This window comes from Vespa crabro, chromosome 19, assembly GCF_910589235.1.
Source record: "Vespa crabro chromosome 19, iyVesCrab1.2, whole genome shotgun sequence".
Classification (NCBI taxonomy): domain Eukaryota; kingdom Metazoa; phylum Arthropoda; class Insecta; order Hymenoptera; family Vespidae; genus Vespa; species Vespa crabro.
The window spans coordinates 3,145,001-3,165,000 of NC_060973.1; the positions used below are offsets into that span (position 1 = coordinate 3,145,001).

Consider the following 20,000-nt stretch of genomic DNA (forward strand, 5'->3'; position numbering starts at 1 on the left):
ATAATATAGTAAACAAAAGGTTTTATTGTTAAAGATAATGATTAATTATCATTATTTGTATGCATAATAACTGTTTTTGAAAGGTATAAATAGACGTCACTAATAACATTGTACATTTTCATTTATGAGCATATTTATATGTTACCTAACGTCATATCTTTTGTTCACAGGTATATTTAGTAATGATTGTCGCATGGGAGTAACCTATTCATTCACGAGTATATAATCAGGTTAATTTGCGTGACACAGTCGAGTGCATTGTAAACATATCGAAGAATATTCTCCATATATACGTACATACGTTTATTTTTTTCTTCTCCCATTATTATTATCTTTTTATATATTTTTCTTTATCTGATCGTGTTTTATATAAATTTTTAATTATTTTTTCGATAGAATATTTCAAAAAAATGTCTATCAAATTGTATCATAATGAATGATATAACTAATTGAATATTAATTTATATTATTATCATTATATATAAAACAATATACCCATAACAATTTGTAATTATTAAAAGAAAACATTTTCTGCCAAATGCAATATTTGCCTTTCCCTTTTATCAAAACATTTGGTATATTACATTTAAATATATTTTACGTGTTTTATTCGACCGAACGTGTAAGACCATAAAAATTATATTGAGTAATAAAAAGGAGGAATAAAATAAAAATAATAAATAATTTTGATCGTACACGTTTCCAATACACGTAAATTTGATATTACACGCGTTGGCCATTCGCATTATGAACATCTCTACTACCACTTTTATTTGAGTTTTTCGAGAAAAAGAGATAGATAGATAGATAGATAGAGATAGAGAGAGAGATAGAGAGAGAGAGAGAGAGAAGATGAGAAGGCGGGAGAGAGATTCGCGTAACTGGGCGCCACGTTGCATTTCAAACTTTCTCGTCTCCGTGAATTTCGTATTCCGCGCGCTCGTAACGTTCCATAGCGTTACACGGGTTATGCCACGGAGAAACTTTATACATTCGATAGTCCCAGCGTGCTCGTCGAATGAAAAAGAGTAAGAAAGAAAGAAGGAAAGAGGGAAAAAGAGAAAAAGATAGGTAACATTAAAGGAATATCGTTGAAAAGAAATTTTTTCAAGACCTCGATAATTTCCCGTTTGTGTTAAATCCTTAAAATTATAAGTCCTATAAATCATGGTGAACCGCTCGTTAACGATATTCCAATATGAACTTGTAGTTATATAATTGAAGTTAAATTTTGGCTAACCTCCGAACATATCTTCATTTAATTACTTCATCTCCATGCTCGATAATTATATCATCATTGTAATCAATTTAAAATTAATTAACAGTTCAAACCTAACGTAACAAATTAGTCTTGATTAATATTTAATATCGTTGTAATAATCATTATAACGATTATTATTTGTATATCAGCCTCTACTTTTTTGTTTTATTAATGAATGAACTTTACCATTGATAGAAAATATCTATGTATGTATTTACGTTGATATATATATATATATATATATATATATATATATATATATATATATGCCTTGATTAATATTTAAAAAAAAACTATTAATGTTAATGTTCGATTTAAAAATTGTTTATTTGAAATTTTATGAAGGTACATAATTAACGCTATTTAATATAGATATATTATTATAATTTTAAGTTGTTTATTCGACCATTTTTCGGTATAATTTTGGATATGATTTTTAACTAACACGATAATTTACGATTTTACAGAATTTTATATCAACGTATATTATACACGTTACAAAGAATTAAATATATAGATCTTGTGTTTTTGAACAATGTTGAACTGGAGACTGGTCGACGATATGAAAATCTGTCATCGAGAGAAAACGTTTTACGTGCATTAACTCGCCGCTCGAGATAGGAAATCCGAAGCGACGTGTATCACGAAATGGAACACCAGAGAGAAATTGAGAGAGAGAGAGAGAGAGAGAGAGAGAGAGAGAAGCGAATGGTGTTTTTATTTTCAGGATATCGAGCACCCGAGGCGTTTTTTGATAATCGCGAGAGGAAGCGCCGATTTACCGTCGATCGTTGAATGTTTCATGCGTTGAAATTTGGAATTGCGGGACACGATGGAAACGATAGATTAGTTTTTTAATACGTTCGATCGCTCGAATTAAAAAACAACGAAGAACATAAAACATAAACATAATATTTTTACAGAGAAAATGAAAATTAATGTTATGTAAATGTCATTACAAAAATCGTTAATGATATTATCATTATTCCTGCGAGCATAATATTTTTTTTGTAAATTTACTCGCTCTTCATTAAAAAAAAAAAAAAACAAAAAAAAAATCAAAACAAAACAAAACAAAAAAGAGAAGAAAAAACATTTCTAATTGCTATTACACAATATTGAATTCTCTAGGAAAAATACAGCGAAATATCTAAAGAAAACAAAAAAAAAAAAAAAAAAAACAAAAAGAAAAAAAAGAAAAAAACAAAAAATGCAAAAACAAAAAAAGAACAAAAAAAGAAATTACATATTGAAAACGCAGCCTATGTTTCGGAAGGGCGGTCAATCGAAGAACGTTTCATCGAATGCTGAATCTGCGTGGACTATGCAAATATTGTGAGCCTCTCATTCCGCGTATATTTGCATACGTTGAAAGGTTTGGAGTATGTGAACGAGTTCTCGGTCGAATGTACGCGCTTTTCATATCCTCGTAAGTTATACGAGTAATTGTGTGTCCAATGGCATTAGGTTTGTGATCATCCTCGGGAGAAACAAATGCTTATGAATATTTCGTTTAATCATTTTACGTTATATATGTATATACATCGTTTACGTTACATTTACATTTGCATACATAAACGTTTTATTGCACTTAACCAAGTATGCTAATTAAAGATTACAAGCTAAAAATTTATGCTCTTGGCTCTGTTGTTGTCTTTCGTTCGTTATCAATTAAAGGATTTGCAATAAATTTGCATGATCTTCTCTTCATTTCGATTTTAATATTACATGAAAAATTACGTTAAGAGTTTTATTATTATTCTTTTCTCCTTTTTTTTTTTTATGAACTATTAACGACGAATTATTGCGATCGAAATATATAATCAACGATTAAATTGATTATTTAATCGTTAATTTGAGTTAAGTATTAATAGTTGAAGCCAATTTTGTTTAAAACTTAACTGTACGAACGATAAATGTTATGAAAAGAATTTTATCAAGAAATTTCGTCAAATGATTGAAACTTTTACATCGTTGAAATTTTACGTCGTAGAATTATTTTACAAAATATTCAGAACGTTTATCTTTAGCGAATAACTAAAACGGTACGAAGGAAATCCATTTCGATGTTAGAAGGAAAGTAAGCGATATCGATAAGTCGTTTCTATTGCTTACGTATTTCGAGTATTGCCAAGGGCTGTTGTTGGTTATAAAGCTTGCTGGTTCCTCTCTTAGCATCGAGATCAATCGACGAGAGGAACCTTCTCTTCACCGGCATCAGTAGGAATAGTAGTAGTAGGTAGTAGTTGAATGTCACGTACAAATATCTTTTGTCACGAAACAAGCTTTCGATCGTTTCGAGATCTGAGTCAAGAACTTGCGATTGTATTCTTTGTCTTTCTTTGTCTTTCTCTCTGTGACGTCGTTTCTACATTAGCTTTTCGCGATTCCATTTTCAAGTAAGTTCAGACATATATAGATATATAGCTTTTAAAAAGAAAAAGTGAGATAACCGATTTGAAATTGAGAACAAAGCATAGGTCGAAGGTAATATCGATGTGTACGTAATGTCAAAGCTTTCATTGACTCGTTGAAGTTTATATTGGAAAAAACTCTTCATTTGTCATAGGATTAAAGCTATCTCTGATCCAATCGATTCGCATTGTATTATATTAATTATATCAAAGTAAAACTATTTCAGGGAGTAGAGAAATGTATTGTTAGCAAATTGCCAGGGGCATTTTCTACGTATCTATCGTTTAATTCATTGCAGATTCCTCAAGGACAGGAATCATGTTATATCTCTCCACGATAGGTCAAAGCTTAATGGTCGGTCCTGAGTCAATCGAAATCAATTGTAATTCCTTTCGATCTATCGATCGGTGAACAGGATGGAAACACAGTGAAAGAGAATGAGAATCAATCTATCGATTGATGCGTTCAGTCATGCGAATGCGGACATCCGGTCGACCAGAATGTTCTACGTGAGAGAACTTTTCTCTTTGGTCTCTCGAGTATCTTCTTCATGGTTTAAAACGCGAACATGTCCTTTACATCCGAGATAAGCTCTGACTTTCTCGTTGGTCTTAAGACCGTAACGATAAAACTTACGTTCTTGCGGTGAACGTGAAGTTAATTCGATATTATACCGCGAATTGACAGTCCAAACTGATCTAACGAAGTTAAATTTATTTTCAAAGTTTATCCCTGTAATATGTGATATACGTGAATTCTATATATTTTCATATTATTTGATGTTTTTATTGGTACAATATTGAATCTCTAAGAATCTTCTTCTGTTAAATATTTTATTCAATTTAAATCATTATTAGTAATATAATATTTATGTGCATTAGATTGAAAAATTCTTCGATGGGAATATGTATTAGAAATTAATTGTGAGAACTGAAATTACAATATATATAAATAATATTGTAATCATATAATATGTGCGATGTCATTTCAAATTATTTATTGTTACAATATCATTCCATAATATCTAAGCCTTATACATTTGGTATATGTGTGTGTGTATGAGTTTCTAGTTACCCACGCTTCTAATCAGTCTCCTGGCCAGCTCAACACACCATTTAACTAGTTAGCCCCATCCACTATTCGTTTTGCAACGACGACTTCCGATTTAGCCGCTCCACTGCGTATTTTTTCTCGACCGCTGCGCAGTTAGCCTGTGCGCAGATAAACCCTGCACAGACAGTCCTTGCGCAGGTACTCCGCCCACATGCGCAGAATGGCACTGCGCAGATACTCCGCCCACCACTTAGCCCAGCCCCTGGGTAGTTTAGTCCCGCCCCCTAGGTAGCTGACCCCGCCCCCTGGGCATTTAGCTCCGCCTCCTGTGTAGTTGGCCCGCCCCCAAAGTAGTTGGCCCCGCCCACTAAGTAGTTGGCCCCGCCCACTAAGTAGTTGGCCCCGCCCTCTAAGTAGTTGGCCCCCGCCTCCTGGGCATTTAGCTCCGCCTCTAAGTAGTTGGCTCCGCCCCTTAAGTAGTTGGCCCCGCCTCCTGGGCATTTAGCCCCGCCTCCCGTAGGCAGTTTAGACCCGTACTCTGTATTGTTAACCCCGCCCTCTACGTAGTTATTCCCGATCACCTTTAGGTTATCCCCCTCCCGTAGGTGGTTTGTCCTACTTACCTCTATGATTGCCCTGTCACATGGGTTGTTTGTAGAGTGTAACTTTTGAAGTAATTTCCTCGTGGTAATTCACTTCGGAACGATATATATTTTAAAATATCTAGAATTTCTGAAAGTTTCCAATAAACGTTCTGTTTTCCATGATTTCCGGTTCATCTGTTTCGATTGATTTAGGAATGTTTATTTGTTCGTTTATCCAGTCGATATACATCGTTGGATATGGATTATAGCCTGGGTACGCTCTAAACGTTTATCATCTCTCACAGGAAATTATGACGATGGAAACGAATTTGGGTCGGATGAATATATTTCAAGTGGAATAGAACACGATGCTGAACTCAACGTGCGAATAGTCAATGAACGATGATCGAAACGATCGATTCAATACTAACTCGCGTTAATGAGCATTAACTTATTCTTTAGTATAAGCTCAAGGTAATCTGTCGTTAAGCCACTGACTGAATCGCTGAGATACCTAACAATGACGATTGTGAGATATAGCTTGATGTAATCGAAAATAACTAACATACAAACTATACATCTATTATTAAATTATGCTTTTAATTAGTATTAAAATTAGTTTTCTTTTGTATTTCGATGAATGAACATCCAATTTCTCTCTTTTTATAAGGCTAAAATAAAATAATTAAAAATCTCCATAATTTTATAATTATTTTAACGATTTATAATATTCACGAGGTACAATAAATTAATATTTCAACAATAAGCTATTCATCTAAAAATTGAGTAGAACAAAATACGCGTTAAATATAAAATAATTTTGAATTAATATTCAAAAATAATTAAAATCACCACTCGTGTTTGTTCACTCAGTTAATGTAAAGGAAAATTAAGTTTTCATAGACTTTGATAGTTAACAGATTATTTTTCTTTTGCAATTCAATGAATAAACATCGAAATTCTCTCTTTCTGAATGTGAAAATTTATAAATTAATACCTTCGGTAATTTTATAATTATTTAAAAAATATATAATGTATACAGAGTATATTAAATTAATATTTAAACAATAACCCATTCGTTTAAACATTAAAAAGATCGTAACGCACGAGAAATATAAAGAAATATTAATTTAAAATTTAATACTTACAAATTTCTATCTCGAGGTAGTTGTCCTTATATAATATGAACATATTAAATCTTTTTACTTGCTTTAATGATTTCTGAGTTAGTTTTCTTTTGTATTACGACGAGTTAATATCGAAATTTCCTCTTTCCGTACAATTTATTTTAACTTCGTAGAACTTAAAAGTAAGGAAGTACGAAGACTTAAAGTAAGCATACTTTTTTATTATACATTTGCTGAATAATATCTGCAATTCTTTCTGATAACAATGATACTTCTGTTTTTTTTCTCTTTTTTTTTCAGAACATCATTGCAATCGTTATGCAAAGCTATGATGAAATCGAATGTTTAAATCGCTAAAATAATAATCGAACAGTTGCAAAGTTGACGTAGTGTTTGTTCGTTCGCGTCCACGATTTAAACAACAAATGTTTTTCGATCGATTGCGTGCAATACAGTCATAAGAGTTAATGTTTGTTCGCAAAGTTTTTTGGTTTTTTAACAATAGCACAGACTGTATTTATAAATGATAGTAGAGATTCGGAAATTATTTTCAGTGATCGTACGTTAATAAATAACTATCGCGAATTAGAATCAGTGCATCACTGTTTTGCACAACTGTGTTTTAAAGCCATCGCAAAATTTCTTTTTAGTCCTTCCGATTACTCAATCATGTCGTAGACGAAAGTTCTGATTCGGAATGATTGATAGGTTGTAATTAATTAGTAAAAGCACATTGAGAATGACCATGAGTAAATTTCTTCGAAGATTTTAGAATAGAGTCACCGTTTTTCTAATACTGATATAGATGTTCAGGCTCTATTAAAAATCCTACCATGGACTTCGTAGTATTGTTTGAAATTCGATCATTGTAATCCATAAAAATAATTTTTCGCGGTTTTATCTTAATAAAAATAACATTATATTTCTATAATTTTTAATTAAATAGCTATTTATTCTATTGTTATATAATCTCTAATATCATATTTATAAAGCTTTTTTTTTAATTAAAGAATTAATAATTGAAATGTATTTGATTAATTATATTACAAAAAATGCTATTGGTCAAGAGATTCTCTATACGACAATCGCAGTTCGTTATTGGTTGATACAATTGGTTACGTGTCGTTACGTGGATGATACCAAATTGACACGGGATATACGTCGTTCTCATAATTATGGGTAATTATGATATTTTTACTTACATTCATCTTCATCCTGTATACCAATCGATTGTCGTACTCGCGATTTACACGGTGTATCGTTCGCAGAATCAGGGATTATCGCGTTTAAGAAATATTCGCGATAAAAAAGAATGATGGATTGTTCAAGATGCATTTCGTCATCAAATTTCTTACTCGTTTTAGGCTTTATTTTAACATGTAGACCACTTTCGACATTTATTTCCTTGGTTTCGAATAAAATATTACACGTTTCGATTGTTTTTAAGTCCCTATATCGTATTTTTAACATTTTGATATTTTCCGATAATAGATCGAAAAATTATGAATTTTTAGATGGGCCATTACGAGGTGACGTCATGCGCATGCGCGACGATCGTACCCAGACGTCTTGCCGGTGGAATCACCGCCATTTTGGATTTGCGTGTTCCGACAGGTTGCAAGGAAGTGTCGCCGTCCTCGTAATTACAGGTAATTATCATATTTTTTTCTAATCTAAAGCTTCTTCCAATATATCAATCGATTGCCGAACACGCGATTTATATGAGGCCGTGTTCGCAACTCTGGACATCGCTGGGTTTAAAAGATATTCGCAAAAATAAAATCGGCTTATTGGCGTCCTCGATACTATTGCGTCATATTCTTTTTTTCCAATTTTCAATTCTTATCCTCGCAATATCAGTACTTTTCTCTCTTTTTCATGACGCTCCAATTAATAATTTTTCATTAATTAGTCGTTATCGATTGTATTTCGTATACGATTTAGATATGCTAGCACGTACCATATATATATATATATATATATACAACATCGATACCTGTATGCATACATACACATATATATACACACCAATTCGTCTATACTATATACATACTATATGTGTACACACAATTTATCTTTATCATATATATATATACACACACATCACAAGCGACTTTCCATTTTTAGATTTCCACGAATTTTACGAAGCGAAATACTCACGAAAATATATATATTGGAAATCATTTGTGTCGTATAACTCATACAAGTGTATTTCTTTGGAAGGACATAAAGAGAAGCGCAATAGAGAGAGAGAGAGAGAGAGAGAGAGAGAGAGAGAGAGAGAGAGAGAGAGATCGATTTAGATCGGCATATAATAACAAACGGGCTATGAATTTCCAGGAATTTCTTCGGCCGAGAATGTGACAAAACAATCGTGCGTTCGGATACTTTAGGAGAAAAGTTTTTAGTTCTTAAGAGTATTCGGCATGTACGTATTTGCCAGGGACATTGATTAATTTTCTCGGAAGCAGATATTTTATTGAACATTTCAATTTTAATATATATGTATATTTAACTTTATTCTTATTTAGTTAATATAATAATTGTATTAATACCTAGAGGAAAGTATTGATATTTTTATTATTTCCAGATGATTCCAGATGAAGTCTATTGATGCGTTATCTTTCCAGAGCAGGATGCTCATCGTGCGAAGATCAATGAAGACTTAAAGTTAGTAAACTTTTTTTATTAAATACTTCATCCATAATTTTAGCAATTGTTTATTTTAACAGTGATACTAATAATTTGGATTTTTATATTTGCAGATCGTCATTGCTATCGTGCGCGATGCAATGAAATAAATCGAGTGTTGCGTGGCTAAAATAAAAACAAAAAAAATCACGAAGTAGAAGTGGCGTTCTTTTGTCAATTTGAAATTGTCGGAGTTACGCGATTTAAATTAATTTTTTGGAACGTGTGTACTCGAATCGACTGCGCGCAATGCAGTCTGTTATAGAGTCGATATTTGTTCGAATAAAGTTTTAGTTTTTCTTTTTTACCTCGCACATAAATTGTATTTATATTTAAACAAAATTAAAATCCAGGAATTAAATTCAGTGCTCGTTACAACGATTGATTAATGATTGTCGCACATTAAAGTCAGTGCATCACGGAAGAGTTACAACAATTTCAACCTACGTCGGTGCCTATTTATTTTCGACGTATTGCAGATCAACCTTCCTCAATTTTGACTTACAACGCGGACGAGTGTTTTGGAGCCATCGCAGAACTTCTTAAGTAGTAAGTCATTTTTTAAGTCCCTCCGGTACTCATCATGCCGAGGATGAAAGGTCCGAATCGGCACGAGTCACTGGTTGTAATTTTTTTCAATAAATTACTTAGACGAGCATGACCGTGAGTAATTCCTCTTTTGGATTTACTCGCGAGTGGTATAATTTTATTTGCATATGTTCTCCGTTGTTTATTTATTGTGTATGCTTATTTTTATTAGCTCAGGATAGGGTCTTCTTGTTTAATTGATTCGAGTCGTTTAATTAAAAGCGCAATTAATTAGCGTTTCTTTTGTTCGTGTTTGCTCGTGTTATTAATGGTGAAATCGGGCATTCAGTTACCCCGATTTCGTTGAAAAAAGCATGTTATATGGTTTACCTTACAAGCATTGCTTCGTACTTAGTCTATTTAATCGCGATCTGCTTCGATATATCGATTACGATATACTAAGAAATGAGCAAGAAGACAAACGCGACGGATAGATTCTGGAAATCAAGTGGTAGAGATCATGATCTTTTTCTCTAATTAGAATAACCACTTGCTAAAAGGACTCGTCCGAGGTTTTCTCATTATTTTTGCATGAAAAATTTGATGATAAAAAAAAGTTTTATTAAAGTTATTGCCTTTGAAAGTCGAGTAGAGTAATTACTAAAAAAACAAAAAGACTTGTAGATTCATAGTCCGTAGATCTAGATTGTAAGCTAATCATTTTTAGCTCAGGATTTTCAGAAATTAATATACTAATTCCCGTTTCTCCACCCGTACTTTCTGCGTTCTCATTTATACGTGTGCCCAGGTGTTACTCGCATGAGTGAGAAACAGTTAGCACGGTTTTAGTTTTAAGTTCCCCCTTATTGGCGACTGTTATTGCGTTAGTGATTGTGCACGATGTACTTTACACTTGTATGTGCGTGTTAGGTAGTGAATTGTACATCGTTACGCGAAATTCTTAATCTATTATTTATTATGTAGAAAACATTCTATTATTACTAATATTATTATATACTAATATCTAGCAATATTTATATTAAAAATAATACTGAATAATATTGAATCGTTTTGAATATTAAATTAATTATATGATAATGCATAAAATAATACTCGTATGTTACTAGTATGTTTATATACTAGTACGTACTAGTATTTATATTGAAAGTAGAGCCTTACGCAATGGTCACTAATTCTAACAGTCGATTTCAGCAAATTGGTACGTACCCTTGATTAATTAAAAATCATACGCGTTTGAGCTAGGGTGTCGGAGATGTCCCGGGGCATACTCTCTAGTGTAGGCTTTTTGCACCCTGGCGGAATGTGAGAGAATCGTGGAGTGAATGTGTTGGAACGAATGTTTTGCTATTTTTAAATATAGGTATAGGTAGGCAGGTAGTATATTTTTCTGTGTGAATGAGTATTTAATATTAAGAAGGTAGGACCGGGTAAGACGGAGGATGTAATTTCCACGTAAGAGTGAAAAGTTCCGTCTCCGGATATTATGCAAAGTTTCAGCAAATCGTACAATTATTCAGCATGTCTGTTCTTTTCCATACTTTGCTGATGCTCTGTATTGCAAGATATATCAGTATCAAACAGTTTAAAAGTCTTTCCATTTTTTAAAAAATTTCTTTCCTTCGAATTGGCAAAGATTTTTGAACATGTCGGATACTTAGTATTAAATATATTAACACTTCGTAATCATTCGTGGTTTCTAGAAATTTATTATATTTATATGTAGTAAAGTAAAAATAGTAAAGTTAGAAAGTAAAAATGGTCAAGTAAAGGAATAAGATAGTCAGATGAATTACATATTTTTTATTTTTGTTCTACACTCTCTAATATTTTGATTCGAGGTGTTAATAATAGGTTCATCAATTAGATCGAATATCTGCTGAGGCATTCATGTAAATGTGCCTGTGTAGATGCGCACGATTGATAGATTTTTTTTGATCCATTGATCGTCCACAGGCTAGGATAGTTCATGATCTATAATAAAGTTTTTATTTTTAATTTTGTTTTTGTTTGCGTTTCACTTAGGAAATGCCTTTAATGCAGTGGTTAGGGCACGAAGCAAAGAAGAGGCTATATGCCGAAGAGGCCCCCACAAATTGTGGCTCAAGAGGGCAACTATCGATTACGAATCATTTCGAAAAAGATCATTCATATTTGATCCTATCGAGAATGAATCGTGATTATATAGCATATTTATTATTTACCACGTTGTCATTTTGCTCGTCAGTAGTAATTGTTATAAATTGGATCATTCTATCTCGTTCGCACGTAAAACACGTGCTTCGATCATCTAACAGATGCATAATTATTTGGTTAGGATATATTATATGTAGAATCATATTTAATCATATTTTTAAAAGTAGTTCAATGGTCTTACATTTTTATCTGGAATGTGTTTTTCTTCTGGAATGTTTTGTTTAATATTATTAAACAACTAATGTATATTTTTTTCTGTTTCAGGTAAACACCGCTGGATCAATAATAAATTTTATACTATCTCATCAAAGTATCTTTATTTATTTTTTATAATATCTTAAGAAAGATATTCAATCAAACTGAAAAGAATTTACGGTCTCCAATCTCTTTTGTTCCCTGAAACGAAAGTGCAGCGATTTTTTATTTACAATAATCTTTGTAAAGACTTTCATCGTTCGCTGGAGGTTCGTTAATCGTGCAGAACTCGCCGACAAAGTAGACTCTCAGCCTTGTAAAAGCCACTTTGAAGGTAGAAACGCGATGAGATGTTGCCGCTGTTGGTGCTGGTGCTGCTGCAGCTGCAGCTGCTGTTGTTACCGGTGCCACCAGAGTAGCTAGAGTTCATCGACTGCTATCGACGATTTCGTAGTGTCGGAGCCAACCGACCTACATACTCGTTACCTCGCGTTGTAATTAAGCGCGAGTCTATAGATACGAGCTAAGCAAAGTGGGTTAGTAGCTGCACGGACCAACGCTTGTACGATGGGTTAATATCCATCCTTCTCACCACCCTCTTTATCGAACATGGTCTATATCTTTTCTGCGTAAATATCGCGAGAAAAAGTATACGCAATTTAGACACCTTCTCATCATTCGTTTTACAAATTTTTCGATAACTTTCTTATTTAATTTTATGTCGATCAAAAGCGATTCGAGATCTTTCAAAAGTTTCTTTTAATATAATAATGAATGAACGAACGTGAAAGATGATTGAAAACGTTCTATGCAACAAAGGACGTGCTGAATAAATAAAATAATGTAACAATTGATATTTAATATTTAAACTTCATTTCTCTTTTTTTTTTTTTGTTTCAGATATATCACGAAGTAGTCAATTAATCAGCATAAACAACGTGTGAAATATTTCGTTAAAAACAATTCATTTATTTGTAGGATTATTTCATATAATGTTCTTGAAACATTTTATTATAGCTCTTAATCTTAATGAACTGTAATAATCATAAATTCGCATACGTTCGTAAATATTCTGTTTTATCTGTTCATCATTTGCCATCATCTTCTATATGTCGTTTCATTCTCACTTTCATTCGTTTGTATGGTTTAATGCTGCGTTAGATATACTTCACTTCCCATAGAACAGTAACGTCAAAGCAATTTAATAATTGAGTCTTTCTCTGTGAAGAGAAAATTTATGATGATAGTATAGTGAATGGTTTATTTATATACTCTCTCTCTCTCTCTCTCTCTCTCTCTCTCTCTCTCTCTCTCTCTCTCTCTCTCTCTTTCTCTCTCTCTCTTCCTGTCTAATCTATAGGTACGTTAGAAATTAGTCCTCTCTGTAAGCTAAATTCTGATAATCTCAACGTCTTGTCGTCGTCTTACCGTCGGCTTAGATAGTGTTTAGAATTCTAAGCTTAAAGTAGATCTCTTCATTGGCTACGAATACGAACATTTCCTAACGACTAATGATTCTCTTTTTCAATCTTGCTAATAAATAGAAATTAAATGAAATGGAACGAAATATAAATTCTATTTCAAGTACGTTTAAGATTTATTTTAATTAATTAAGTATCTACTTATTAGGTTCGTTTTAAACGAAACTCTACGAGTAACTTTCACAGTACGTTAATCCTCTTTAGAGAATAATCTTCGCTTTAGTAATATTAATTGTTCTTGTAATTAGTTACGTGTCGACGAGCTTAAATCGACGAATTAAAATATTCCTCGTACTGAAATATTCTCGTTGAACAAAAGTTTGGCTCACGATCAATTGGATGATCGCAAATGTGCTCGTCGCTCAAATCGACGGACTGCCGCTGTCCCTCGAAATGTCGTCAATCAAAGTCAATACTTTTGTTCCCCTCAGACATCAGAAATATATCCAGCACACGCTCGATCTATCGTCATCCTCTTACTCTCCAATTGTCCCACAAAATTCGATTTATAATCCAATCGGTTGATGTACAGATAATAATAATAATAATTATAATAATAATAATAATAATAATGATAATAATAATAATGAAAAAAAAAAAAATAAAAATAAAAATAAAAATAAGAATAATAATAATTATTATAATATTTAATTTAAAGACCATTCATAACGTTTAAAAGCAGCCATGTGAATCGAATTACGTTATCGTTTTGTTTTTTTGTGGATTAAATCTCACATACTTTTATAACTCGAAAATAGTCTCATTGATATATTTTTTTTTCTGCTTTTCTCATAGGCAGAACGATCGGGGTAACGACCTATCGATAATATCGTAAAAATATCATCGTTTCCTTTTTTTTTTTTTTTTTTTTTTTCTACGCTATTAACTGCTCCAATTCCGCGATATCAATTGATTAAAGTCGTTCCTGTAATTAGATAAAAGTCTTGTGATTATTGGAAATCGTTTGAAATATGTGTTGAGAGATATTTTTGTAATTTGAGAAAGAAAAGGATGAAAAGTTGAACAAAATACGAGGAAAAAGAAAAGAAACGGGAAAAATTACGGATACGAGATGAGATTACGGAATTTCTTGCTTTTTGTAAATTCGGATTGTAGGTATTATAAGATTCTTTTTTTTTTTCTTCGAGATTCGTATAAAATGCTGTTATAACGGAATACAAATAGTCGGTATTTCCTAGCAAGCGCAAGCAAGCAAGGAAGCAAGCAAAGTATTTCACCCGCGGAAGAAATAGTCGTGAAACGAATTATCTTGCACGATAGGAATGCTTTAACCGTCCTTTTTCTTTTCCTTCATTCGTTCGTTCTTTTCTCTTGGAATTCCTCGATACGTTTCCGTTCTTCGGAGTCACGTTGATCTCTTCGTGAAAGCATGCTTCGTAATATTGGAATCGTTGAATGCCCCAGTACGTTAGGATTCGAATAAGATATGAGTATATGAATGAATGTATATATGTATATATGTATGAATGTATGTATTCATGTATATATATATATATATATATATGCACGTATAAATGTATCAATTAAAATGATGGATCCTATAATGGAATATTTGTAAATATAAGATTGTAACAAAATTGATTATTATAATTTTTATATTTTTATATTCTAGCAATATCAAGTGATTGTTCACATTTGTCACGCTATACATTAAACATTCTTCGTATTATCTTATTTAACGATGTCAATTATAATTAATGAATTCATCATCGATGCATATAGAGAAGCAAAGCAAGAGATCCTGACAAACGAAGATATAACTAATTAGTTTCCCCAATACGCATTTCCCTTTGATCTATTATAGGTATAGCGTCTGAAATGTATGCTCTTCCATGAACCCAATTTCGAACACTCAATCATTGTATGCACTAGGTTCTACACCTAGTGCAGTACATCGATAATCAGAAGATTCGATAATCGGATAATTGGAATTGGAAAATATCCTCACAATCGAGCTACGGCGTTATTATCGAATTAAACGAATGTGAGCTACGAACGATCATTGATTAACTTGATTGATACCTAGTTCAATCATAAGTCATTTAATAGATTTAACAATGAATACATTCGAATATAAAGTGGATATTTTATTGCCCTTTTTTTTTCTTGTTTATTAAATTCTTAATGCATTTTTTTCATTTTATTATTAAAAATGGTCATTCAAATTGAAATGATCGAATATTTTTATGATTTAATTACTTTATTACGAATCCGAAAATGTATTTATTTTGTTATAATGATTTATTTTGCACACATATTCGTCACGTATATGTGTACGATCATATCGTGAATAGAAATAGTTACGCTTAAATAGGTTTTATCGTGAAGAAAAGTTCAACTTCGGAAATAGTATTTGTCAAAGGAATTATGAGCACGTTACTTACATAAATTAAATCGTTCAGCTGTCTTCATTCGTGATAAATGCGACTTCCGAACACTCTTTCACATCATCATAGCGGGGGCCATACGGTGCGAGGATAGGTTCGACCTCAAGCAAACGTGGAACATCGATATTTAATTTAAACTTTCGCTGGGGTTAAAGCGTTCGTGTGACTCCTTTGTAAAGGCAAAAAAGAGAGAGAAAAAGATCACAAGAAATTTTCGTTCGAAAACGAATTTGAACGACGCATAAAAAACGTTTGTTCGTCGATGTAAAAAAAAAAAAGAAGAAGAAGAAAGAAAAACCAAAAGAAAAAAAAGGAAAAAGAAAAGTGAAAAAATATCAAAAAAATGAAAAATACAAAGTAGCAAAGCAAAAAAAGGAAAAATAGAAAAAAATAAGATGAAATTATAAAAGAAACTGGTTGGATGAAGTCCACTGAAGGATTTCCAATTTATATTCATGCACATGGTTATCGTAAAGAAACGTGGCTATGTCCAGGGAATAAAAATAGTAGAAAAGGTATAAGTTCGCCCGTATAGTGAATAAGGAAGGAGAGAAAAAGAAAATGGAAACCGAGTTGGCCATTTCTTTAGATAGCTTACACCATCTCTTGGCCAAAGCTTCGATTCCATGTATTTACCGGTTTCGTCGTTCTCCTTCCCGATGCACCAGGAAAATCTACGAGACTTTGCAGTACCCAAGGTATCTCGAGGACGATGCAATTTCGACGACGTTGCAAGAAAGCAACAGTGAGAGTACGAGTACAACAATTGGGTGTGGCACAATCGATGAATTACTTTTTGAGATTCGTAAATACTATTTGTTGTTCTATTTTATTTTACTATTTTTTGTTTCTCTTAATGAATATGAAGTAATTCGCAATAACTTATATATTTTGAGAATGAAAGATTGTTTTTTATTTTTTTTTTTTAATCAAAATAATATCGTGATTATAAATTGAAGGATTAGAAATTGCGTAGCTAAAGTTTTGAGAGAAAAAAATGGATCTTCTTGTACAATCGTACAAATAGACGTGATTCGATGATCGATAAACATACAAAAATTGTATATAACGTCTCATTAGAGGAATGATATCGTCGATTCAATGCCGAACGGAAGTTAGTACAGTGCCAGAATGTCGGTACGATCGAAAGAACACGGTTGGTGCATTCGAGAAAGCGGAGAAAATCGTGGAGAAACTTTATCCGGCATTTCGGCCGCGTTCGTTCTGATATATTGATCGCCGTAAAAGCCTCGAGTAATTTTCCTGCTGAAATTACGCTCGTAAATCTATCGTATCGTATCGACGACCGGTAAAAATTCGTACGTCTGACCGGTAATAACGATGACATACCGTACATATCTACGTATATATATATATATGTATATATATATATATATATATATATATATATATATATATATATATTAGAGGGACCGAAAAGTAATGTCACTTTCTTAAATTAAATTCAAACGAATAAATTTTTAACAAGTTTTTATTTTTAATCACAATCAAATATCGACATGCGCAGAAATAACATTACTTTCCGGTCCCACTAATACATCGTTAGACAGTAAATGTGTAAGATGAGAGGTCAAAAGTTTTCATTAAAAAAATGAACTTGGATTTAAAGGAATAATCGTAGAATAACTTTGAACATTTTATATATCTACATACATATTAAAATAATTAAAAATCGAGTTATTAATTATAAAAGTGATGAATTTTTATATATATATATATATGTATAAAAAAAAAAGAAAAATATCTTCATTATTATTTTTAATTATAATTTTTAGAAAGTATCTCGACAAAAGGAAAGATACGCAGGAAGCTTATTTTACATTTTCTTTTTTCTTTCTTCTTTGTCTTTCAAAATACATTACTATTTTTTTCTGACTTCTTGACATACTTCGCGCTTAAGATATTAATTTCTCCTGTATCTACTTCAAAATTCGAAGCATTTCAGGTTAGAAAAAGTTCTTCAATTTCAAATACCACTCGAATACTTTCATGGCTCATTCTATAGTACATATGAGAGTTAGGATATATATATATCTTTTTTTTTTTTTTTTAATTCTTTCTTGAGAGCCCTTCCTAGAGTCTGTTAATTTTTCCAACATTTCGACGGTCTCATAGCCGTAGGTTGGATATTAAATTGAACGGGAAAGAAAGAGAAAGAGAGAAAACTTTTCAAAACTTATTGATTTGTGAAAGAAAGGAAAGAATGAACTATCGTTACTATCTACGTTAATATATTCGATCGAATAGAGTAGTAAGAAAGTATGGAATGAAGACCGATGAAGAATAACCTATCTAAAAGTTTTAGCATTATTCTAAAAGTTATCTTGATTCTTCTGTATCTCTTTTCATTCCTTAAATCAATGATCGTATTTATATAAATCTATATATGATAAGTATTCGCAGTTTTAAACAAAACAGTTAATTAAATATCCCATAATTACATATTGGCTTATAAATTTGTTCGAAATAATCTTTATATGCAATTAAATAATTATTTATTCATAACTACTGATATTATACTATCTTCTCATAATTATATAATTATAACAGAGTTATTTATTTTATTCATAATTCAATATTTCAGCAATTTTCGTAACGAACGACTAGTATGTTTTTACATCTTTTATAAATGTTAAATCATTGTTAAATCAAATAACACGAAAGTTACGTAGTAATCAATTTCAACAATAATTCATCATATTCATTAACAATATAATAAAAAATTAAATGTTTATTATATATTACATCATTATTATTGTTATTTAATATTCATCTCTCTTAACAAGTAAAATTATAATATTTTAGATTAAAAAAAAAAAAGAAAAAGTAGAACGATTATTTAGAATTAAAAAAAATCTCCGAGTTACTAAAATTGCTGAAATGAGACACACAATATCGTCAATGATTTTTTCCAATTGCATTGACCTAGAGAAAGTAAATTTAAGTTGTATTTACAATCACGAGAAGAAAGGAAGAAAGTAAGTATGAAAGTAAGAAAGAAAAAGAAAGAGTCAGAAGGCGAACAAGGATTCACGATGCTGCGGCTTTGAGGAAGGAAAACGAGGCAAGGCAGCGTATATGCAAAGTAGAGACATTTCGTAAAGGGGAAGGTGGAGAAGTGAAGCGACTAGAGAAGAGTGAGAGGGTGGAAAGAGGTTGAGGGTTGAAGCTTAATGAAAAATCGATGCTCCGTTCTCCACCTCGGGGTTTTAACACCGTTCTCTTCACTGCTGTACAAAAGACAAGGATACCCAACAGTTTCTGAGGCTTAGCACGAGTAAGAGAGAGAGAGAGAGAGAGAGAGAGAGAGAGAGAGAGAGAGAGAGAGAGAGAGAGAGAGAGAGACTAAGGTGGATGGCCTTTAGTACTATAAAAATCCCACGGCTATGTAAATTTCTCGGGCGTTGAAATCTCGCGAAAGATTAACAGGGTCAAAGCATTTGCCCGTTGGAGAATTTTAGGTCTTTTCCCGTCGCGAAGGGTTCGAGTTACCGTTTCGTTTTCCTTCCCTCTTTAATAGCTTCCCTAACTCGTAGATCCCATTCCCAAACACACGTCCACAACCCTTTCATGCTAGTTTTCCATATGGTTTTTGTCGGTGGATTTTTAACGGCCGAAATAAAGTCTCATGGAATACGAATTTCGTTATCGTCGACGATGCGCGAAACGTTACGTTAACATCGTTACATCGTTTGTGTGTCGTGCGTATAACTGTGATTTTTACAGATAGTCGAGAGAATTAAAAAAAAAAAAAAAAGAAAAAAAGGAAAAAAGAAAAAAAAAGAAAAAAGAGAGACAGAGAGACATAGAGAAGAAAGAAACACACGTTGGCACGTTATTCGTTAATACACGCTAACATGAATAAAAATTTTGAAAAGAATAAGAAATATCAAATGAAAATGTTACTTCCAAGTGTGGAAAAAATAATTTTCCTTGATAAAATCTCTGAGATAGAATATAATAATGATAAAATGAAATTTCATTCGTGTTAACGTTAAAAAATGAATATATCTTTTTAATGA

The 20,000-nt window shown here is 32.0% G+C and overlaps 1 protein-coding gene across 13 annotated transcripts in view; it reads right to left on the reverse strand.

Annotated features, from left to right (window-relative positions):
* Positions 1 to 20,000, reverse strand: part of LOC124430808 (glutamate receptor ionotropic, kainate 2) — a 252,763-nt gene that overhangs the window by 92,740 nt on the left and 140,023 nt on the right. The window lies entirely within an intron of this gene.